The sequence below is a fragment of the Lissotriton vulgaris genome, chromosome 3_1 (genome assembly GCF_964263255.1).
Source record: "Lissotriton vulgaris chromosome 3_1, aLisVul1.2, whole genome shotgun sequence".
In the NCBI taxonomy this organism is placed as follows: Eukaryota; Metazoa; Chordata; class Amphibia; order Caudata; family Salamandridae; genus Lissotriton; species Lissotriton vulgaris.
In genome coordinates, this window is record NC_141689.1 from 1,935,540,919 (window position 1) to 1,935,567,102 (window position 26,184).

A 26,184-nucleotide genomic window follows, 5' to 3' on the forward strand; every position below is an offset into this window, starting at 1 on the left:
TATCTAACTCGTGAATTGGTTTCACGGTTCACCTTTTTATCACTTTGTTGGTTTTTTGTGTTGGTTTTCGTGTTGAGCTGGATATTGGTCTCCGTGTGCCTCAGGGTTTATTATTGTTATTATTGTGTTTGTACTAGACATTGCTGCGCAACGTCTTTTGTCCTGAAGATGGTCCGACGGATCGACCTGACCAGCATGGACCGAAACGTCGACGCTTAACACCTGACATGCAATACACTGTATAATTCACTGTATAAATTGATTTGTGAATTCTTATGTGTAAATACTTACTTTGATGTGGTCTAGAGAACATAGCCACATACTATGCTGTAGGTGTATGTAGACTACCATTCAGTTTACATGTTATGTTAGTCTGTGTGTTGCCAGTTCTGAAATTTCTGTCATATATTTAAAAACTAAAAATTGAGAATCAAAAATAAACTGAATATATTTTTGATATAAGCCCTTTGGTTACTCTACTGATTTGTGTGATCACTCAGGTGACACTTATAAATGCAAAGTGGTTATTTTGAATGATTCCTACCTGGACATTTAGCTTATCTATCTGATATTACCCAGTCCCGGTGGGATTATTGGGTGGCTCTATTCTTGAAACTGTTACTTAGCGCAGACGCTGTCTGCAAGGGCCCTTTATACAAGTGGTTTGTCGTTTACGTTGGAGTATATATGTCAGCTCACACATGTTCTGTTACATTTCTTGTTATATTTGTGTATGTTTTCTTGTAAAGTGTATATATTGTTTTGTTTAACACATTAAATTGGGGTGCAATCATCTAAATGTCGGAACTTGAAACCATCACCTACACAGACGATTACATCAAAACAATCGCAGGTGGACCATCTCTTTTGGGTCCCCAACCTAATACCAGTGGCCCTAGCTCGGTACAAAGTACACTACGCAATAATTTCGAAAGATTGCACAAAAAATTAATTCGCACTGAATTGCACGCTAAATTTCTAAGAGACTGCCTCGCAAATAACATCATCCCTATAGGCTTACAAGTTAGAAATATACCTTGCATTTTTGTAGAAGACGAGGAATATAAGACCGGATTCAGTTTTGTTTCTAACAAATGTTCCATAAGTTGGATGGTGCTAAGTATAGAGACAGCGACACGACTTATTGATAAACTTAAGACTGAAATCGCTGACTTAGAGAAACAAATACGTGAAGACCCTGCAATTACTGATGCGAATGATTTTTTGAGTAAACTTGATCTTACTATAGCTGAGTTTCAACGGATTAATATCCTCAAGAAAACAGAGAAACTGCAAAAAGATCTGAGAAATTACAGCCGTGAACGTACTTATCCTTATCTAAAAAAAGACTTCTTCCAGCAGACAAACAATCAAGGGTACCAAGGACCCAAGCACACCACTTTTTCAGATTCAGGCTCCTCTAATTCTGAGGATAACTTGAATAGATCTACGTCCTCTTTTAGGCCAAATAGAGGTAATAATTCTACTCCTTTTTTAGGAAGAGGTCAGGCGCCACACAGAGGACGGGCTCGGAACCCCAGACGAGGCTGGTTTCGCAACCAGTATACTCCGGGGTTCAGACAGACCCGGAACAACTATTACGAGTGGTAAGCACGACACCGAATATAAATACCATCATGACAAACCACTCGAATAAGGAGGTTGTACCCATCTTTAATTTTTCCTCGTACCAATTAAGTACTAGAGAAGTTGAAGTGCTGAGCCATGGCCTTTCATTTGTACCTACGAATCGGAATGACCTTTTTTCTATTTTGGTTGAGACACATAGATTCTTCAGAACCTTAAGATTAAAACACTTCTTTCACAAAACTACCATCAATATGCCTATGAATATCAGTGGCCTGAAGTGTCCTTCAACATTCTTCCCGGCAAATAATTTGGTTCCAAAAGAAATATTCGCTTTTGAGAATGTGGTTTTGACGGAAATTGAACAGCTCTTCCAAAACAGAAAGTTTGTGAAGTTCAATCTGTCTAAGGTTGACATGTCTACCATTAAAACATTGGCCGAACGCGAAGACCTAGTGGTCAAGCCGGCCGACAAAGGCGGTGGGATCATCTTACAGGATAAAATCTCATATGATCAAGAGGCTTTGAGACAACTTGCCAATCCTGACCACTATAAAAAGCTCCCCTGTGACCCTACTACCAGAATTAGAAAACTTATCTTGACCTTGACCACTAAGGGCTATGAGGGATTATGGATCAGTAAAAAGGAGTTTGAATACATGAATAAAGATGATTTCAGTATCCCAGCGTTTTATACGCTTCCCAAGATCCATAAGAATAGCCAGCATCCGCCTGGAAGACCTATAGTGGCCGGCTGCCAGTCGGTGCTGCAACCGCTGGCAGAATATGTGGATCATTTTTTGAAGCCCTTTGTCCCTAATACGAGATCATTCACTCAAGACAGTAGGGACGTTATTATTACACTTGAAGGTGTCCATTATAGTCCAGAATCTAACATCCTGGCTACAATGGACATCGAAAGTCTATACACCAATATACAACAGGCAGAAGCAGTAGAAATGATTCACAACATCTTAGAGACTCGTACACGGCCCCACCAAGTACCTACCTGGTTTATCACCGAGTGTGCTAGAATTGCACTGTATGAAAATTATTTCCTTTTCAATAATGATTTTTTTGTGCAACTGAAGGGCGTGGCCTTGGGGGCGGTTTTTGCCCCCACAATAGCGAATTTGTTTGTTGCAAACTTTGAGGAGCAAGTAGTTTTTAACAACAATCCTTTTGTAACACATCTGGCAAACTACTTAAGGTACATCGACGATGTCTGTATAGTTTGGGATGGCACACAATCTGAATTAAAAGATTTTCATCGATGGCTGAATACAAAGGACACGAACTTACAGTTTACCTTGGAAAATGATGCTAACAGCATCAGTTTTCTTGATCTAAATATCATGCATGTTGATGGGACACTGGCCGTCTGTTTATATACCAAACCGACGGCTCGTAACACACTCCTAAAATACAGCAGTCATCATCCCCGTAGTTTACGAGATAACCTCCCTTTTGGCCAGTTCCTCCGGATTCGGAGGAATTGTACCAGAAGGGAGGATTATTTCCGGGAGGCCAAAGTACTTCAAGAGAAACTGGTGATGCGTTCATATCCCTATCGGCTGGTAAAACACGCAATGAAGCGTGCCTGGTTTTACGACCGACAAGCCCTACTGCAGAAAAATTAGTCGAGAGTTTCTGAGCCTATTACTGAGCAGACTACATGTGTCTTGACTTTTGGTACAGAATCGACAGCAATAACCAAAATTATCAGAAGCAATTGGCATCTGATAAAAAAAGTTGAACCCCAATTGGCTATGCCAAGATTTGCGTTCAAAAGGGGAAGAAACCTAAGGGATCATCTGGTTAGGGCTTACACTGAGCCTAAACCTAACACCCTCCCAAACATTTGGGGTTTGGCTCCTATTGTGGGACACTTCCCTTGTGGTAGCTGCACTGCTTGCGCCACCACCCAGGCTATAAAAACTTGCTGCATTAACGGAAAAACATTTTTGTTTAAACATCATTCTAACTGTCTGACCAAAAATGTGGTCTACTGTATCCATTGCCCATGTGACCTCTATTACATTGGTAAAACAACGCAAGAAATAAGAAAGCGGATCACTCAACACCAGTCCCGTATCAGATGTAAAGTTATGACAGCACCACTAGTAGAGCACTTCACTAACATGTCTCATGCTCCAACTGATATGAAATGGTATGTAATAGAATGTGTAAGAGGCACAAGGAGAAGACCCAATGTCGAAAGATTACTGACACAAAGGGAAAACAAACTGATTTGGCTGTGTGATACGGTCGAAAATGGGCTTAATAGCCTTATTGAATGGCATAATTTAGCCACTCTTACTTGACTGGTTTCACGCCTGTTGTACATGCCTGTATATGCTGTTTAAAGATTAAAGACTATTGGTCTCTCAATGGTCATTGTGGATACTATTTGCCCTCACTTTCTGTACAATTATGTAGGAGCCCTAGTTGGCTGTTGCTATTTTTCCGGCATTTATAATTATACTTCTAATTATAATTTTAATTATTTTCTATTGTTAAACACCACAGTGGTTGTAAGCTTAGTATGAACACGGTTTTTGCACTTAGTTGACCGCTTTCGTTATCTGCTATTATTGTGACTCTGAGTTATATACTATCCTACTGCCTCTGCTGACTAGGCTAAGATGGCCGCCGCTCTAACGGGCCGCGATGTCGTCATTCTACTTAACCACGTGAGAGGTGGCGATCTCCTGGCGTCCCGAGTATTCACCGGGAACTAAGCACGGACTCTTGAGAGCCGGCGCATAGCTGCTGTTACAGTAAGTTTCACTCACCTGCCCCGTTTCTGAAGCCAGGTCCGCTTTTTGAATTGCTACTTGCTTGGTTGTGCAGGCGGACTCGCTAATGTTCCCCTTGTAATTTGTTTGTAGATCCCGTGGCGACAGTTTCACATGTAAGTTGGTCCCTGGCTATTTGGTGCATTGGTGCAGGGTAACGCAGTTGTAGGCAGTTTTTAGAAATGTCCCTTTGGAATTCATGTGATTTTGTTTTGTTTTGATTTAAAGACAGAACGACCTGGGTGGCGTTTTATTTCTTGTGAGTATTGCTCAGTCATTCTGGTCTTGAGAATTTCTGGAACTAGTTGTAGATAAATCAGCCCACTAATTTCGAACCTACATGTTCACTTGTGGTTACATGCGGTTACTGTTGCATGCGGTGAGATTTATGGTATAAGTTACAGAGATACATCACCCCACTAATTTTGAACCCACTTATGGGTGCATACGGTGAGTGTTGCATGCGGTGATATTTATATTATCTAACTCGTGATTTGGTTTCACGGTTCACCTTTTTATCACTTTGTTGGTTTTTTGTGTTGGTTTTCGTGTTGAGCTGGATATTGGTCTCCGTGTGCCTCAGGGTTTATTATTGTTATTATTGTGTTTGTACTAGACATTGCTGCGCAACGTCTTTTGTCCTGAAGATGGTCCGACGGATCGACCTGACCAGCATGGACCGAAACGTCGACGCTTAACACCTGACATGCAATACACTGTATAATTCACTGTATAAATTGATTTGTGAATTCTTATGTGTAAATACTTACTTTGATGTGGTCTAGAGAACATAGCCACATACTATGCTGTAGGTGTATGTAGACTACCATTCAGTTTACATGTTATGTTAGTCTGTCTGTTGCCAGTTCTGAAATTTCTGTCATATATTTAAAAACTAAAAATTGAGAATCAAAAATAAACTGAATATATTTTTGATATAAGCCCTTTGGTTACTCTACTGATTTGTGTGATCACTCAGGTGACACTTATAAATGCAAAGTGGTTATTTTGAATGATTCCTACCTGGACATTTAGCTTATCTATCTGATATTACCCAGTCCCGGTGGGATTATTGGGTGGCTCTATTCTTGAAACGGCCAGTGAAGATGGCACCTAATGGAGGTGGAAGTAGCAAGTGGGGTGATGCACAATTCCTGTAGTGTCTTGGGAGGGACACAACCACAACTTGCAAACATTGTGATCTATGCAAGTCTCTCATAATTCCACTCAACAGTGTTATGTGCTGGGGTGGATCTATAGCACAAAGCTCTGTATTCTGGTGCAGTGTGCGCCTCTAGGCAGGGGGAACCTCTTTTTAATAACATGGTCATTTGTTGAAGCCTTGTAGGTGCATGAAGGGAAACATTTGTCTTAACCCTGTCTTCAAAGGTTTTCAGAACACAACAACAGAAAAGTTAGACATTTCGGGTAGGCGTTGTTGCTAGGAGGTACCGGAAACCAGAACATCCTAGTACATTAGTAGCAAGGTTGTTTAACAGGGAGTACTGCAAAGATAGATTTGTCTTGCCGTAAGAATGATAATGAAGAGACCATGAACACAGGTTTTCAAATCTCCTATGCTAATATGAGTCATTGCTAGAGAAATGAGATGTTGAAGTTTTGAAACTAGAAACTCTGACCAAAAGTTTTGTTCAGCATATTAAGATCTATTAGCCACCAACCTACATTAGGTTTATAGAGAACATATGCTAAGGTCACTTTGTGAGATGACACTAGAATTTTGTTACTGAAGCCAGAAAAAAAAGCTGAGATGAGTGGTTTCTACAGGCCTCCCTCCCTGCTGACCAAGGACAACAGTGTTTTATCTAAAGTGATTCTAGACAAGAATGATGCACAATGTGCAAATGTTAGTAAGTACATGGTGATTAAAAAGGGCTTCAGCCCACGTTTCTCAACCCACTGGAAACACCATTGTCTGTTCTCTGTTATGTTTCAGATCAATCCCCATATGAATGAGGTGTCCACCCTAAAGGACGCCATGAAGGAATTGGACTCTGGAGGTGACCTTCATTTCGGCAGTACCAATCAAGATGAATGGAGGATTCACTGTATATATGATTTTAGGCTTAAACTCCTCTCCTCATTGCAGAGTCTTCGCTTACAGGATGTTATCAACAAAATGCTCTACAAAAGACAGTGATGTCTGCCAGATCCAATTATGTATGCCCTGCATGTTGAACCACAGGCGGTGGCGCTTAGGCAGATTCGAGGCACGAAAGGACCACTCTGAGGAATTATATAAGTCTGTCCTGGTGCCATACTGTTATATGCTTCGGACTCTGCCCTAAATAGTCCTTTAACCCCTTGCATACTTGTGACAGAACCGTTCCGTCACAAGCCTCGGGTGAGCTGTGCTTGTGACGGAACGGTTCCGTCACGGCCCGCTCGCCGCGCCTGCGCGGCGCGAATTCCGCACCTGCGGTGACTAATTAATGGGCGTGCGGGTTCGTGACGGAACCGTTCCGTCACAAGCACAGCTCACCCACAAGCTGTGACGGAGCGGTTCCGTCACAAACATGGAACCGCCGCGCGGCCGCCCCAGCGAAGGGGTTAAATATCCAAGACAGAGTGGTGTTTAGGCATGTCTCAGTGCTGAAGACTCATTGTTTAAATGTGCATCAGTCTGCCTCATTTCACACTTGACATTGGATGATGCCCACATGGAGTTTATATATTCAGGCATACACTTCAGGGACTTGTGTCCCAAGCTGCGTACTAATAACCTTTTAATGGCCCTAGATATAATGGAAATCAGCGTCGATCTGTGGAATATTTTCCCCTTATAAGTAGGAGTGTTCCACTATTCAACAAATGATACAGCTCTTTTGATTGCCAAACCATTTTATGGTCATGCTAATACTCCTACTACAGACTTCCTTTTACAGACAGATTTCTAAAAGTGAAATGTGGGGGAGGTCACAACTGCCCAGGTGCAAAATGATATGCACCAAACCCTTCTCCGTGTTGGGAATGGGCATTTCAAATATATATCATACATCATTTGGTTACATTAGTCATGCACTGTTTTATGACCTCATATACCCCTACCCTCAATGAGGAGGAGAGCAGGAGTGGATAAAACACAACTGAAATTGAGGTCTTTCAGTAGAAGGGTTCCTTCTATCCTTGTGGAAAATTTTAACATAGGCACTGAGGAGCTCTCCATCCCCTATGCTACCATATTACAGAAGTTAAACTACCTTGAAGACACTGTGGCCAGATTATCCTCTGAGATCTCCCACGATATCACGCAAGACTCCACTAAAGAGTACACACCCTATATTCCACAGACCGCATCAGACATCCAGCCACAACGTTGCTAAGCTTCCAATACTGGCTAGTTCATAACAGTCAAAAACTGTAGTGTTATCTCATCGCAGCAGCTGCTAGGAACATTTTATTGGGTACCAGGCTTCGATATATGCACTATAAATACTCTCCATTAAAATATTATAGACTGCCTATGCTTCATAAAATGTATGAATCTTACTTGGATTTCAGTAGGAAATACAATGCAGTTTCACCTCTGCTTACTTTATTTACCTGCTGACTTCAGCCACGAAGCTCAGTGTCAATATGCAAATAGGAAGTGTCTTTTGAAGTGTATTGGTGGAGAGGAAGGCCATTCCACTCCCAGAATTGTTGAAATCATAAACACTGTCAACATTTTAAGTATCTCAATATGTTAATTCCCCAAATGTACCACTCATCATCATGCTATGTTCCCCATATGATGATTTGTGACCTCATCCCCAGTTTCATAATCTACAGAAATTTCTTAATGTGAGGACTTCTTCAGGGCATCCACACTTTGTACAAAAGGAGAACCAGGATGTAAAAGTTGGTGTAGAATATTGGATATGTACGGATTCACATTCTTGAGTGGTACGCCAACAAAAAGTAACCATTACTGACCCTGCATATAGAATGGACAGGCACAATATGCTGCCTGGCACTTATTTGAGGGCACTGTATGGAGGATCAAAACTAGAACCCAAATTCACTCCAACCTCCACAACTGTCTCCATCTAGCACTCAGCGAATTCGGCCCTCGTCTGGAGGGGTAGACTTACACAAGCGACTCCATTGTTCGATTCTTGTCTCTTGGGTCTGCTTTGGCGACAGCCTGGGTTTGATAAGTGGAATTTGATTGGCATGTCCAAGGTGGGCGACCTGTGGGTCGGGGGTGGAATAGTGCCTTTCAGTGACCTGAAGTAGAAATTTCAATTGCACGAGAAGGAAACTTTCCGTTACCTTCAGGTGCGAAGCGCACTGACTAAAGCGCTTTCTAGAGGCGACAACCTGCTGGTGTATTCTCCTTTGGAGCACAGGCTCTTGGATGACTATCTTCCAGATAAGGCCATTTCTCTAACCTACCGAAAAATCCTTAACAATTCACCTGACCCCCTTGACAAAGTACGCATAAAATGATGCGCAGATGTGGGTGAAAATGACAATGAGGACTGGAGGGAGGCCCTCGCATCGCCGCGTGAGATTGTGGTTCAATCCCGGTTCAAATTAATTCAGCTTAAATTACTGCATAGGGCCTACTACAGGAGCTCCGTATTGGTTAAAATGGGTCTTCTGAATTCTCCATTATGTCTACGTGGCTGTGGCCAGGTAGGTACTTATTTGCATTAATAGTGGGAATGTCCAACTCTTCAGAGGCATTGGGGTGAGATCATCATTGCTTTATCCCAGGTTTGCTGTAAGGATGTCGAGGGTACTCCGAGACTATGTCTCTTTAATATCTGGGATGCCACTGACCGGTCTAGACCTGAGCGACTGTGGGTCTCCCTGGGGTGCATGGTGGCTAAACGTAACATCGCTAGAACGTGGAAGGGTGGGGCTGAGTTAAAATGCTCGGATTGGAAGACCGATATGGGTTGGTGCATGCAAGCTGAGAGCGGTGTATGAAGGCAGGGGTTGCCCGGTTAAGTGGACACATATTTGGGCCTCCTGGAACGAGAGTAGGGGTTGGCTGTGCACCCCCTTTAGTGACACCTCTCTGTTCGCTTTTGATAACGAAGCACTGTAGTCTTGTGCTCCTTGAAATCAGTCATAAATAGGAAACTGTGATTTAAGCTCCAGTATAGTGTGCCCCTCAGTGATGTTTATGGCTATTTGTTGCCCACTTTTGATTTCATCCTTATTGTATATTCTAATGACTGCTTTTTCGTGTATGTGTTGATGTGTGTGATATTATTTGGTTTGCCTTTCTTTAATAAAAAGATTTTTTTTTTAAAGTAAAGATAAACTCCAATCACTTTGTCGACTGTCCCATAGTGTCTTTATTTTTATTTCAAGACAGTCATATGATTTCAGAATTTCAAACGTTACATACATAGCAAAGCGTTTCATTCACCACCATGAACATCCTCAGGGCACTGACATTTTATTTCGCCAGTAGACCATACGTTGATTGCAATCAATTTGTGATCCTAAATTTATAGGTTTTTCATGTGATCCCGGCATGGTTAGTAGGCAATAACCCTTAGAAAATGCAGAAGATATTGGTGCGATTGGAATATCAATGCATATTAATATAGATCACTAAACTTGTTTGGTGATTTACATGAGCTGTTCCCAACTCCGATATATATTATTAACAAGACGTCACAAGATTCTTGGCTTTCAAGATTTCACATTCGTAGATTACTTTGCTGATCTTCGTGATCTGATGCACAACACTGATGAAGTCCATCTATTGGACGAAACACGTTGGCTGGGCTTTATGCTTCTGATTGGAAATGAAAATAAAGATTATATGAAGAGAAGAAATTTCAAGACTCCCCGTACTTTAATTTCATCTTAAATTCGATTAACTTGATATTGTTTATAATCTATAAATGTACTATATTTGATATATTAACTGTTGCTGCCCATCAGCAGGAAAACGTCTCTGGAAGCCTGTCCTTGAGTCCCTGGCCCACGGAAGGAGCTCTGCAGCCGGGCCGTCGAGCGCCCATAGCTACAACTCCCAGCCTGCCCCGGGAGTGGTGCGCACCTTCAGCATCACCCGCAAGCGCCCGGAGGCGATTAAATCGCTTCAGCACCTCCCGCAGCGCGGGGTTTATTTGTTAACTGTTGCTGCCCATCAGCAGGAAAACGTCTCTGGAAGCCTGTCCTCGAGTTCCTGGCCCACGGAAGGGGCTCTGCAGCCGGGCCGTCGAGCGCCCGGAACTACAACTCCCAGCCTGCCCCGGGAGCGGCGCGCACCTTCAGCATCACCCGCAAGCGCCCGGAGGCGCTTAAATCGCGGCAGCACCTCCCGCAGCGCAGGGTTTATTTGTTAACTGTTGCTGCCCATCAGCAGGAAAACGTCTCTGGAAGCCTGTCCTCGAGTCCCTGGCCCACGGAAGGGGCTCTGTAGTCGGGCCGTCGAGCGCCCGGAACTACAACTCCCAGCCTGCCCCGTGAGCGGCGCCCACCTTCAGCATCACCCGGAAGCGCCCAGAGGCGCTTAAATTGCGGCAGCACCTCCCTCAGCGCGGGACGCGCACGGGCAAAGCCCGGGCGAAGGGTGGGCCCATCCACGCCCGTAAAAGCCCGGAGGAGCCTGGACTGGGCCACCCATCTGCTGTCTGTCATTTGGGGGCCATTTACTATAAGGTACTGTTGATAAACATCTAGCTCACTAACCTTAAAAACGTTTATTAGCGCATCTGTCAATATTTGCCTGCTTGTGGGTGCGCCAAAAGGACTAATAGATCATGACTAAGCGCAAGGGAGCAGTGGGAACTCTGGATGCCTTTATAGTCAGGGCCGAAAGTCTACTTACACATGAAATTGAGCTCACTGAAAGACGTTTGTCCCTGGATCTCCAAACTGCAGATAGGCGAGCATCCCTGGATGTGTTAAATCAGGGCGATATCCACTATCATCGTCTTTCCCTAACACCGAATCTGCAGATACTGCCTGAGGATGTGCCCCTATCATCGCCGACGCTGCTAATAATGGATACTCCCTCTAGTACTTTATCTAATGGCCATAGTATTGAAACTCGGGCGCGAGCCTCTAAAACTATGGCCCGGAATAAATTATCAGAACCTGCGGCAAAATGGAAACGGACTGCCCCTCCCAAATTGAAATCTAAATACCCATCTAAAACTCCAAGAAGTGCGGTTTTTCCTACATGTGCAGTGATCACTTGTTCTATGGGCAATCAGACTGATGATGTCCTATCTACGCCCAATAAGGATAATATTATGGACGCCTTGGAGTCAAGCATGAGAACTATGATGAGTTACACTAAGGCACTCTTTGAGAAGAATTTTAGCTCCATGCACGATAAATTGGAACGATTAGAACGTTTGGTTATTTCGGAATCTGTCACTGAGAGATCCGGAGGACGCCCACTGCCCCCTCCCACTAACCACATTACGATGACTGACTCCTGCCAAACTTGTTCCAAAATTCAGGACCTTATTGCTCCAAAGCTTATTGTTACCACCAGCCCTGGGTCGGAGGACCGCACTGAGCAGCCCTCATCTAGACATCATAAGTCCTCGGAATTGGGCAACCACTTACCCAATGCTATCGGGCATAAAGAGATATCGGTCAATGTTAAATCTGTGCCCCCTAGTGTTCATTCCAAAACTGATGTTTTGAATCTCCCCGCAGCCTCCTGTCCCTATGTTTTGATTCTGGCAGGTGTTCCTTGTTTAAAAAACACTGTGAAGGAGTCATGGGTAGACTTGCGGAATAAGTGTGTGGACTGGCTTAAGAAACATAAAGGTTTCAACCTATCCAATCTACAAAATGTTTTAATGGTACGCAGAGTGGGGTGGGTTGGTCAATCCTCAAAAAACATCGCGGGAGACTGCATTGTCATTTATTTTCGCAGGCCTCAGCTGGTCCATAATATTTTACGCTCAAGAGAGCTTACATTTACACCACATACTGACATTTGCGCTCTCCCATTGGGTTATTTTTATAAACCCTCCGCACGCCCTTACTCTAACTCACCTGTAGCCTTACCTCTAGAAAACCGCTTCTCTGCTTTGTCAGATCTGGATATTCCAGACTGACAATCATACCCACAAATTTACCATGCCCAATTGTTAGAGAATGAAAGAGATCCTCCTTTTCTATCTTCCCAACTGGCAGACAATACTAGAGATTCTCTTTCCCCACCCCTTTCTATTATTTATGACAAACAACCTAGACCCACTAGCACAGTGGTAGATAATGATTTTAATGTTCTGTCCTGGAACATAGCTGGCTTAGAGTTAAGGTTCGAAGACCCAGAGTGGCTCAGCTTAATAAATCAGCAGGACATTATAATGTTTCAGGAGACCTGGGCCACTAAGGAGCTGCATTTCAATGTGTTTCAGTGTCATAACATCCTAGCTGTTAAACCCAGTTTGGGACGCCCATCTGGGGGCCTCTCCATATGGATTAATATTACTGCGGGAGGGAGTATTAAGAATATACCTACAGATAACTTACATTTCCAAGCTCTGCTATTTAAAAGGAAAGTTTCTTTTTTCCTGATTAATGTTTATAATAATGATTTTAACACAATTCCAAACAGGAATGTTATTGATTTATTTAAATGTATCACTGATGTGGAATCCATGCAAGATTTCGACAAATCTGGTGGCATTCTGTTAGGTGGCGATTTTAACGCCAGGCTCAATGATGCCCCTTCGTACATTCGGACAAATAAACAAGTCATTTCTCACCAAAGGGGCGCCAAACTGCGTTCTTTTTTGAGTTCTCATAATTTGCAAAATGCTATGGATATTACTGGCAACTTTTCATCGAACGCTCAGTTCCTGCCAGCAGGGGGTGCTCCTCAATTATTGACTATTTCTTTGTCTCACCTCGCCTTGCTGATTGTTTACTAGAGGGTGTTGTCATCCCAATGACCCAAGGGGACCACAACCCTATCAGGGTTGTTATGAGCCTTGAATCACGGACGATCTTCAAAAGGGAATGTGGTGCCAGGAACTTATTGCCCACGACTGATAATCTTAGACTCAGATGGCGGGGTATTAACATTAAGGAAACGTTCCGTGTCCTTAGTTAGAGATAATTTATGCCTCTTTAACTCATGTTTGTCAGACACTTTCCCCTATCCTAAGGCCGTCTGTGACTTTGTCAAGATTTGTTCAGCATCTAAATCTTTATTATCAGCACCCCAAAGGGAAACTAAATCAGGCCCGAGATGGTTTAATTCTGAGTGTTCAGCAGCAAACAGAGAATTGCACAGGGCTTTGACCTCGAAACCTAGCTGCCCCACTGAAGTGAGAGAAGCCAGACGCAACTATAGGGTAACAATTAATAGAAGGAAAAATGAGATCCTTGAAGATCGTTGGGATGCTCTAGCAAGAGCAGCAGCCCTAAGAAAGGGTGATGCCTTCTGGGCTGCTGCTAAGGACCTGCGATGTTCAAGCCAGTTCCTGACCCCGATTACTTGTACTATTACAGGCGAAGCCTGGGTGAATCACTTCGCTAACATCAATGCTGCACTGCCCTCGGGTCGGCTCCTTTGTCCTTCTCCCAACCTCCGAGGGTCGATATAACTCTGTCCGAGGTAGAAGACGGTGTTACCCAGAGTGCAGGGAATAAGGCGCCTGGCCCGATGGCCTACCAATTGATATTATTAAATTAAACCTGGAAGTTTGGGCACCACTTCTCTTAAATGTTTTTAATAATCTCACGCTTGCCCCCCTTCCTTGTACCTGGTCATCAAGTATTATCGTCCCTATTTTTAAGAAGGGAGATCGTGCTCAACCTAGCTGTTACAGACCCATCTCCCTTATTGATAATACTTTAAAAATTCTTGGGAGGATTTTATACAATAAGATTTTGAGTTGGACTGAGGATAACTGTATCCTGGAGCGCTGTCAATTAGGTTTTCGTAACAAAGTTGGAACCATTGAACAGTGCCTCAATCTAAACCTAATTCTAGGTAAATACAATATTGCACGAAGATCAGCAGTGTATCTCGCCTTTATGGAACTGTCCTCTGCTTTCGATCTTGTCAATAGATCGAAACTTTGGTCAGCCCTCTTGAATTTTTTGGCTTATCTGCACAAAGATCTTAATGCTTGTGTCAGGATTGGTCAGACGGGGCGAAGTAACAAAAGCTATAAAAGTTCACAGAGGGGTAAAACAGGGATGCATGCTGGCCCCTCTCCTTTTTATTATTTATATTAATGGGCTGCACAAAATTTTAACTGAAATCTCTTGTGATGTCCCCAAAATTACGGGTAAACCTCTCCCTGTTCTACTTTACGCGGATGGCGCGGTCATTATGGGCTGCACCCCGAATGCCTTACGCACCTTGGTCAAGGGGTTCGTAGATTATATGGAGTCCCTTGACCTCAAAACCAATTTTAAGAAATCTTTTATCATGTACTGTGGCCCCAAGAAAGGACAGCTAGGCTGTGTTTTTGTGGGCACTGATAAGCTGTGGTCCACCAATAGTTTCCCTTACCTAGTGATGGTCTTTGCTGCGAACAACTCCTGGACTGAACACATTGTTCACTCCAGGGGTAGGTTCTCAAAGGCCATCAATTCCATCCTCAGCTTACCGCGCCCCAAAAATACTGGTGCTTTATCGGCAATCTTAAAGATCTACAAAGCCCAATGTATCCTGGTTGCCACATATGGAGCAGAGGTCTGGCGTATTGCCAAGTGCCGACCCATTCAACTTGAGGAGAATAGATTTCTTAGGAAGTTCCTATTTCCACCCCACAATATGTCTGTCATGAATAACTGGGCATGAACTTCATTGAAGATTTTGTTTGTGCGCGCCCACCTCTTTTCTGGCTTTCTATTTGGAAGAACCCGGCGGCATCACTCACAAGGGACATTATCACTGACTGTCTGAGTTGTGACAAATGTATGGAGATCCCCTGGCTTTGCGGAGTGTATAACAGTCTTTGCAGTATTAGTCAAGGGAGCGTCTTCATTAATTATACTGCAAATGATCTCCCACATAAAAACGACTTACGATATTCTCTATACACACTATACAGCCGAGAAAGATACACAGGGAATCTCTGAAGATAACTGTCTCTACTTATTTGACCCATGATTTTCCGATCTCACCTATGCCTCACTATTTGACAATCCCGGTGAGTTACTGGGAGCGAGGCTTATTATTTCGCCTTAGGGCTGGTACGATTAAATTTGCACTCTGCTTTCCCCTCGGCCACCACAATGAACTCGATTCTTTGTCTTGTCCGTGTGATGGCCTAAGCAGACAATCTGCTTTGCATTTTTTATTTTTTTGTAAATTTTATATGAAATATATTAAAAGGTTTTTAACTCCTTATTGTAAAAAATGTAAGCCTATCAGCTTGGAAAATGCTTATCTAATGTTATTATCTTTGGATGAGGATGAACTTATCTTTCGCACCGGCACTTTCTTGCGACTAGCTGTTCGAGCAAGACAGACGATGTTTGATCCATGAATTTGGTCCCTTTTATATGTATCTTGGGATTTTTTTTATGATGTTTTCTATTTTTACTGTTGTGCCTTTTATGTATTTGTACTTTTGTGGATACTTGGATATCCGAATAAAGTTCTCTGATTGATTGATTGATTACATGCTCCTTTTCATTGTTTCTTTATTCTAAGAGAATTTTCTTCTTGTGTAGTGTGACTTCTATAGCAGAAGGGGTATGAAAAAGTGGAGCATTTAATTACTTATGGGAACTAATATACTGGTGCAGCCATTTAAGCCTACACTGCGGTTTCTCTAAACATAACTATTTGAATGACCCAACTTTGAACGGAATAATCCTTATGTACTGGTATCCTGGTCTTTAATAAATTCAGGCTACTTTGCTTCATCAGAAAACAATACAAAATTTCATAGGGGAGTGCTGATTATCAATTGGGTCTTTCAAGCAGTAACCTTACAAACTTAGTTTCTGAAGACCTGGAATGCTGGCATTTAAATTGCACTGCATTCACACTTGCGTAGAAGGTGGTAGCCAGTAATTATTCTACTAGACTCAGTGCAAGACTGACTCACATTTCACCAACAAAGATAGGAACGGAAGATAAACTCTATCCGGTCTCCTGTTGGTTATGTTATGATTTGCAAATATAGCTAAGCAGAAACATGTGTTCAAGTTTACATCTACAGAAGTTACATAGTAGTTATTGGGGGTCTACTAATGGACTCTAGCAGAATGAAATTGCCTGTTTAACTCTGCAATGTGAAGGCATTTCTGCTCATTTTCTACATTTCCCATAATCAGGTGAACATATTTTTGTGCTGTGTGTCGCGCATCCCTGATCTAAATGCGGGCGGTGACGAGCCTGGGCGTATACTGTGCTGGCGTGGGAACTGTGTGCTGTGAAGTGTGCCTGGAGGTGCCGGCAACCTCACTGAAGATAGCGGATGGGTGACCCACTGGCCCACAAGACACGGTGCCCTTGGGCCTGCCTCCTGCATTGACAAAGACCTGCGAACTGGATTCTTACATGTGGCGGTACCACAACTGGGGTGAGGTTGGGGGAGAGGCCCGGGGGCAGACGAGCATCCATTGTAGACTAAGCCAGTTGTGTTACCCAGACTGATCTGCCTGGCCAACTGTGACCTCTCAGTGTGGGCACCAAAATACTGGCAACAGCAGTGGTGGCAGATGTTGGCAGGATTGGCTGAAGGGGTACTGGCGTGACACAGCACTTGTACAGCCTGATGCCGTGACTGAATGGCGAGGTCTGGCTAATCATCTCCCTATAACCACCACTGCAGGCATAAAGACAGATAAGAGCTACATCTGCACTGTTTGCAATGCATAACACATAGGTGGCTCCAATTACATACTCCACATCTGTACCAGATAGTTCAAAATACATATTTTCTACTATAAGCAGCACTCAAATCTTTTCAATTCTTTTTTGCACCCTTTTCTTTTATTGGCATTACTAGTCAGAGGACTTTCGTTAAACTGGCGCAGGATTAACAAGAAGGTTTTTGGTGAAGAAAGAGTAGTTAACACGTTTTTACCCTTTTTAAAGTTTACTTTGCACAAATCTTGTCCTCTAAGTGCCTCGGGTAACTCAGCATGTGGGGGGGTACTGAACGAGAGGTGCCATTCAAATTAGAAGTTTTTTTAGGGATGTGCTACAAGGTGAGCTTCTTGTCCAATAAAAAAGTGGAAAGGTGCGAACCAGCAATGCCAACTCAGTCAAAAAAGTGACTATGAATGTGGATTGCTGTACACATCCACAGAGCTGGTCAAAGGCAACATTGGAGCCCACACCATCAGCAACAGTCCAAGCGCTTGAGCAAGTAACCATGGAGTCTGCCAATGTGTCAAGATGAGCACGGTAATGTCAGTGGATGTGGCCTAGGCATCTATGCTATGGAGACAGATGTATCCTTCTACATGGGAAACCTGCCAGCCCCTCATCTTTATGGTGCTTTTACTCTGCTTGCAAGACAGCTAAAGTCAATTATACAATATATGCCTGACAAAGTGAGAGAAAAATAATCGAAAATGTACATTGACCTTTTCCTTCTGTGAAGCAAGAGAAACACCCCTGGAATGTTCCCCAAACATGTTTCAAATGTTGACAAGTTATTTCAGTTACAAGGCCACCTCTGTTGCCATGATTAATGTGATTATGTGAGGACTTTTACAAAAGAAGCATTTTAAAAGTGAGTATATCTGGCCTTGGCAAGCTAGCGAATGGTTACTTTTTTTATCGCAAGCATATACCACAAAAAATAAAAATAACAAAACTTGCACTAACCAAAAAAAAGTCCTTGCAATAAAAACGAAAAATCATTCACTCAAGTGACCGTTTTAGTAGTGCTGCTTTTTAATATAACAAGCCATTCTTTAGTACCAAGTATTTTATAATTATTATTTATAAATGAAACAAGACTAAATAACCATCTACTCAAGTATTCAAACTGCAAGCAGCGACACTGGCGTTTAAACAGTTTATAACAAACACCATCCTTAAACAGGAGAAAGAAGGAGGGGCGTGGCCAACCAACATGGCCGACCGGACGTAATTTCGTTTGGCTCCGAGCCAGGCCCAGCTAAATAGTAGCTTAGAGGAGTTTAAAGGCTTCAAACTCGGAGGGCCTACCTGCCCTAGATCCCTGAGTGCAGCGGTGTAGGAAGAGGGGTAAGAGCGGCTTTCCCAGTATGCTCTGAGGGATCTAGGACTCGGTGCGCCGGAGCCCGCAATGCTCTCCAAAATGGGGCGTACTCTCCGGTCGGCCGCGGAAACAAAAAGTTAAGCGGAGTGCTCAGTAACAGCCCTCACGAGCACTAAGTGTAACGAGGATTGCGGGGAATACACACGTCTACCCCCGAGAGCAGAGAGCACCCGCTCAGTGGCAACACCCAGATCCACCAGCACCGGCCAAGAGGGAACCTGTACGCTGACACCGCAATCCGGGGTGAGCACCCCCGGGAAAGCGGCGGAGTCAGGAGACCCAGTGGAGGGTATGCGGCTGATGCGGTGAGGAGCTGGAGGCTCGCAGGGCTTTTAAGAAGCCCCCACTGAATAAAGCGAAACCGCAGTTTGCCTGACCTTAAGATGGCGGCGGTCAGGCACCCGCTTTCCACCTAATGAGGGGGCCGAGACTGGAGGCTCTTAGCTCTCGCTTCCCTTCCCAGACCCAATGACCAGCTGGCACTCCTAGGGGGACCACAATACAGCACACAACCCACCCAGCGATGGCAATACCGGTGTGACCCAAGACAGGAGAGACTCTCCAGCCTTAGAGCAGGAAAGGGCTGCGACACCAAGCAACAAGGGTTCACTGGGGCTCGGGGGGAGAGCTGCAGCCCTGATGAAACAAAGAGAAGCACCCTAAGCACTCCCAGAGAATCTTGCCAGCAAAGAGGGGGTCCCTGGATCTCGCAAGCCTCCTGATGGTGACGCCACCGCCCTGACTTGGGATGAAGCAGTCTGCGCACGCTGCTCAGCCATGTTGAGCGCTGATCCCCATGACAACCCACCTCAGCACCAGGGAGAGCCTCCCACCTGGAGCGGAAGGTCCCCCGGGTCACCTAGCCTGGGCAGAGTTGGCGGGCCGAAGCAACAACCCGTGCACAGCGCTACTTCCTACGGAGGAGATCCCCACTCTGCCGATGAGTGAGCATCCCCTATGCCACCAAAAAGTCATCGCCCACAAAGGTCACCAGCTTCTTCCAATCTGCCCCCAAAGGAACTGCTAACGATAAGCTGACACAGTCGGACGACGGTATGGCGCTTGCACGAGATGACTTGAAGGCCTCACTTCGAGAGTTTAAGCAAGAACTCAGGCATGACATCAAGGCCAACATTGGGGCCTGTTTTGATCCTTTCAAGGCCGAAATGGGAGGCCGGTTGGTGGCCTTGCAGACTCCATCGGGCCCGGAACCTCGACCTTGAAGAAAAGCATCTAGAGCTGGATGACCCCGTATGTCGTCTAGAGGCCCAGTCAGATGAACTTCGCGCCCAGCTGACGGCTCTGGTGCTCCGGTGTGAAGACCTTGAAAATCGCTCCCGGCGGGACAACATTCGGGTGAGAGGCCTGGAAGAAGGATGTGAGGACCCTGACTTGGAGGCCTTTATGGTAGGGCTCTTTTCATCAGTTCTTGGAGATTCTGAACCGGAGGTCTGATTAGAGAGAGTGCACAGAGTGGGCCCCGAAGTCCCAGGAGATGCCAGAAAACCTAGAGATATTTTGTCGAAATTCAGTTCTTTCAAAATCAAGGAGCAGGTCCTTCACAAAGCTCGAGTCCAGGATAAGGTGTCCTTTCAAAACGCAGATTGCTCTCTCTACCAAGACGTGGCCCAAGCCACCCTTGCCCGGCGCCAACAGTTCCAACCCATCATGGCAGCCTTGAGAGACCGCAACGTGCAACTTTGAGGTAGGCCATGCACTATTGCCATGCTTTACGCACCTAATGCAGGGCAACACGACTTTCTCAGCTCTTTCATATCTACACTCGAAGGGTTCGCAAGGGGTGACATCCTACTGCTGGGAGATTTTAACTTGATATGGACACTATACACCCTCATAGGGGCAGCGTGGGGAACATTCAGCAAACTCCTTAAAACCAAGCTACAGGAGCTGGGGCTTGTTGATGTTTGGAGGAATGTTCATCCTTCAACCCGGGACTATTCCTTCTTCTTGCACTCACACAGGACATACTCCAGGATCGTTCATGCATTTATCAGTCCGTCCCTTCTCCACACAATAACAGGTTCCCAATTTCTTCCGATCTGTTTGTCGGACCATGCACCCCTAGAGCTAGTTCTCAATTGGGCCGACCCGCGATCCAAGCTAGGTAGATGGTACTTTCCTAACTATCTCTGTAGAGATCAGCTTCTTCGCAACGAGTTAAGGAATGCGATTACAGTTTTTTTACCTTAACGACCTGGTGCAAACCTCTCTGGCCAACAACTGGGATGCCTTTAAGCAGTCATTAGGGGAAAGTGCATCGAACTAGACACCACTCTCAAATCACAACATAGGGGGGAGCGTCTTCTCCTTGAAGGGGAGCTTTGTACGGCCGAATCTGTCCACAAAACTAACCCCTCAATTCAAACCCTACGTAAGATGACTCAGGTCAAGGGGAAGCTCCAGGCCATATATGGGGCGGAAAAGACCCTGCGCCGCTTGCAAGCCCGCAGCTATGAGGGGGGAAATAAGGTAGGTTTCCTATTGGCACACCAACTGCGAGCTAAACAGGATAAGGAATACATTAAATTCATAATCGATGGCAGGAGGATCTCTCACTATGAGGAAACAGGAAAAGTGGGGGCCTTTGGGGAATTTTATTGTTCCCTATACACGGACGACTCGTTGGACGCAAGTGCTCAAGAGCTCTACCTTGAGGGTTTGAGCCTCCCCCAGGTCCCGGTCTCTACAAACAAAGACCTCGGGTGTCTGCAGAAGAGGTCCAAAAAGCGATCAACTCCCTTAAGTGCCAAAAAGCGCAGAGCCCGGACGGCCTCAGCGCCCACTTCTATCGTACCTATGCGCCGGAACTGGTACCCTGCCTGGAGCAGCTATTTAACAATATAGCAGACAGGCAGGAGGTGACCCTTCAATGGGCCAGGCTCTGGTCTCCATCATCCCCAAACCGGGAAAGGACCCCACTAATTGCACCTCTTATAGGTCTATAGCGCTCCTAAACTTGCACGCTAAGTTATACACCAAAATATTAGCGTTGCGAATCGAAAACATCATGCCGGTTCTCGTACAGCCAGACTTCATCAAAGGGAGGCAAACTCAAGATAACTTGAGAAGGATGGTTCACATTATAGAGAAAGTCAAGAGGAAAGCCATACCCACTGTCCTTCTCTTGCTAGACGCGGAGAAGGCCTTTGATTGCGTAGACCGGGCCTTTCTGCACTGTACACTAAGGCGATTTGGCTTTAATGAGACCTTCATCAGCATGATTCAGGCAAATGACGGTGCTCTGCGCTCCAGTGTCTTGGTGAATGGAGTAGCTTCAGAGCCTTTTAACCTCTCCCGGGGGACTAGACATGGGTGTCCGCTTTCCCCCCTACTTTTTGCGCTCAGCATTGAACCCCTGGCGGAGCGTATTCGGCCTAATCCAGACATAGGGGGGGTCCCGTTTGGCACAGACGAATATAAGATATCTCTCTTTGCAGATGGCGTGCTCCTCCCAGTCACGAAGCCGCAGTCCTCCCTTCCAGTGATCCAAGCCGAGTTGGCCTCTTACGAACAAGGATTTGGGTTTCAAAGTGAACCTCTCGAAGTTCTCCCTGCTCAACCTAAACATTATCTAGAGATAACATGCAGATTATTGAAAGAGCAACCCCTTCCAAATTGCGCGCAAAGACATCACCTACCTGGGCATTAAACTCACCCCCAAGCTAGAACAGCTCTATGGGGCTAACTATCCACCTCTGCTGCGCCAGCTTAAAGCGGACCTGACTAGATAGAGAACTGCCTATCTCTCGAGGATAGGGCGAGTAAATGCGGTGAAAATGAACCTCCTGTTATGACTGCTATACCTCTTTCAGGGCCTCCCCATACCGGTAGACCGAGCACTTTTCTCAGAGCTAAAAACCATGATTACCAAGTTTATTTGGCAAGGGTAAAGAGCACGGCTCTCTAATCGAATACTCACCAGGTCCAGAGAGGAGGGGGGACTGGCCCTGCCGGAATTCTTGGGATATTATAGAGCAGCTGAATTCAGGGTGATCACGGAATGGTCCCTCCGCGAATCGGATAAGTTGTGGTTGCACATGGACCATCAGATAGTGGGTAGGACGATCTGGGATCTCCTGTGTAAACAGAAACATAGAGGGAGGGGGGTGTCTTATGCTCTCTCACCTGTTTGAACAGGGGAAAATGTTGTCCTTTGCTGAATGTGCCAAAACCTTCCACTTCCAACCCTCGGAAGCTTATCACAACACGCAACTCCAGCATTGGGCTCTCCAACTGCAGATACGACAGGCTGCCACTAGAGAGCTACTCCCAATCGAAAAGTTTGCACAGTCTGGTGCCTCTTCGAGGGGGACCATCTCTTTCCTCTACTCAATCATAAGGTCACTGGGTTCACCCCACACCCCTAGGCATCAAGGGTTCTAGGACTCAATGTTAGCTACCCCCTTAGAGAAGAAACAGTGGTCCTTCCTGCATAGACACATTCCCAAGTATAATCACTCACTGTTTCTAAGGGAAGCACACTGCAAAAGTATGCACGACTGGTACCTGTACCCTCGGAAACTGCACTCCATCTTCCCTAACTCCTCTGATCGCTGTTGGAGGGGCTGTGGGCTACTGGGGGATTTCAAGCACATCTGATGGGATTGCCCGCGCATTAGGCTCGTCTGGAAGGAGGTACTCTCCCAAATTAAAAAAAATCTGGGTTACCTGATCCCAGACACGCTAGAGCACACTCTCCTGGGAATTAGGGATCCCAGTCTAAAGCGCCAAACCCGGGGGATCAATCCGTGATCTGGCTCTGCCTTGGTGCTGCTAAGATGGCAGTGGGGGCAGCATGGAAGAAGGTGGAGGCTCCCTCCCTTACCCAAAGGCATGCCAGGCTATGGCGCGCACTGGAAAGAATGGCAGACATTGTGGAAGACTCAAGGAAGGGGGTTGATTACGTGTGGGCTCCATTAGTGGAATACCTATCAAAGGGACTACCCTTGTTTGCATGTGGGCCAAGCTTGCGGGCCCTTTATCTCTTTCATATATAGATACCCTGAGGGCCCCTCTGACTAGCCTTGGAGGGGCTACCGGAGAGTGTCGTGACCTCCGCCCCCCCCCCCCCACACCCATGACATGACCTCTACCCGCAACCACTTATGATTCTTTTGTTTTAACGTGACACTATAGTCTTTTCTTGGATTTCCTTATCCTTTTTTTTTTAGGTTCATGTTCAATGTTTGGAAGTTGGGATGGGAGGGAAGGGGGAGGGAGGGACTAAGGCCAGAGCCTACACTGACCCTATTGGCGATTTGTTTGCCGTCTCAGATATGCTGGGTCTCTGGGAGGCCTGGGTGATTCTGGTCGAGCTGCTTAAGGAATTGTCGAGTCCTAATACACAAACTGTATACGTTGCTTTAACTTTCTGTATTGCTCAGAATATGTAATGCATGGTTGGTCCCCTCCGTCAAGGGGTCTTGTTTTGTATTGTCTAACCATCAAAACCAATCAAAAAAATTTGGGGGAAAAAAAGGAGAAAGAAAAAAAAACTCTATCTAATAGGGCACGCATCTGGGCTAATCATCTTCTTGCAGACTCAGTGTGCTAAAATTAAATTATATATTTACTAATGTTCTTGATTTAAAATTATCAACGTCAGTGATGAATCATACAGACCTGAGCGTTAGACGAGTCTTGCAGCATGGCATTGTAACTTAGGCAGTCAGATCTTTTGAAAACATGATTCCTGCCTCTGTGCGTTCTCTCTGGTCTCCTAAGGGTCGTGCATAATGATGCATGGCACGCACCAAACTTGAGGCACAGGCAGCGGCGTGGCAAAGAAACATAACCGCCTCTCATGGCTGAATAACAAGCTGCCTCCAGCCTCATCACTTCTTGTTGGGAAATGAACACACTAGGTAATTGTGGTAACGTGACGCCATGTCACGTAATGTCGCCACGGCTGGACCGGGATGAGTGATTCTCAGCAGCCAGCAGCAATGACCAGATGAGTCACCGGTCCCACACTACCCACTGCCATGAATGAACTTCAGTCAACAACTGTACCGGGCACAGGATTGTACAGTGTGCAGTCGCTGCAGTACACACTGCCAGAGCAGCCCCTGGCCCACACTGCTTGCTTGAGTGCTTTTAAAGGGTGGCGCTTCGTCTAGTGTGTCCGAGCCGGTGGTGCCAGGAGGCGCTATAAATGTGTGACTTATTTATTTTAGTGTGGCGATGCCGACCATCACACTAAAATATGTTAGTCTAATGTGTACAATGTGCAATGGCTTTCTCCAGTCACTTAAAGGGAAGGATGCCAAAAAGTGAAATGAGCTGACCCATTGCAACAATATTGTAGGTTGTGATGAATGGAAGGAGAATCTGAAAGTCAATTTAACAGACCAATGAATGAAGCCCACAAACCATGTGCCTCTCTTTGTCTGATTGTTTTTGTAAAAACAATAATCTGGCCAGACAGCTAAAGCGGTCTCGAATGCCAGACATAAAAAACATACTTGACCATGATATGCACAGAGAGAAAGCGGCAGTCTTTCAGAGTGTCTAGAACAATGGTTGTTAACCTGTGTTTGGCGACCTCCCAACCCCCTACATTCTCAAGAGGTCTGCAACTGCTTAGAAAATTAAATAATATTAACAGATTAATAAAGTGAATATAAACAAAGAAGCAAAATGTACAATTAAACATTTAAAATGTTCTTTAAATATAAAGGAATTTGAAACTCTAGGAAAAAAATTAATAATTATCCTCAGATTGATTCACGGGATAATTGCATCAAACTGAATATTTTATGGCCTCAATTGAATTTAGGAAAGCTCCTACGTTCCTAATAAAATTTAGATTTTTTAAATATTTGTTTGCAAATTAATTAAAATGTGTGATTATTTGTATGATGAATGCCCGATTTTGTATTTGTTGTGCATTGTTTTGTGGTTCCAATCATCAAAAAATGCTCATGCTAGCTCTAGTAATAACTCGGTATGGGAACCCGGATTCCAAAAATGATTAACTGGGGGTCACTGGGTTCCAGTAATGATCAAGTGGGGTGTCTACAGAAGTCAAAAAGTTAAGAAACACTGGTCTGGAATATATCGGTTTTTAACCTTCGTAATGAGAATTGTATATTCTAGAAAAGTGACTGGAAGCAAAGTGGAGACATGCTGCCAGTTCCTACCTGTACTGAGTGACTAAGGGCCTTATTACTACTACAGCGGTCCAAAGGACAGCTGTGGTTGAGGTTTCAGTCCGACCACAGCCATCACTGCGGGAAAACCTGCAGTATTTAGACTGAAATGATTCGGCCACCGCATCTGCCAGTATCCAGGATCTTGTGGCAATGGCGCAGCGTTTATAGGCAAAGTAATTTGCTGGCAGAGCTGCTGAGGCACCACCGAGAATATTATGCGCTACCTCAACGCCTCCATTTCCATGGTAGGTTGGCAGTGGGGCAATGGTGCCTCCATGCCTAAGGGCGAATGCAAAGGGACACATGTTATGCCCCTTGATATTGCACCTCCATTCCTGCACGGTATGGCATGCACAACGTGGTGCATGCTATGCCGTGCAGGAAATGGAGCTGTGGCAGTATCATGGCGATGCTTAGTTTTAAGGCTTTCCTATGAGCCTTAGACTCCGCCGTGAC

The 26,184-nt window shown here is 45.0% G+C and overlaps 1 protein-coding gene across 7 annotated transcripts in view; it reads right to left on the bottom strand.

The window, feature by feature from the left end:
* CBR4 (carbonyl reductase 4) overlaps positions 1-26,184 on the bottom strand; it is a 232,346-nt gene that overhangs the window by 188,292 nt on the left and 17,870 nt on the right. The gene's annotated exons all lie outside the window — the stretch shown is intronic.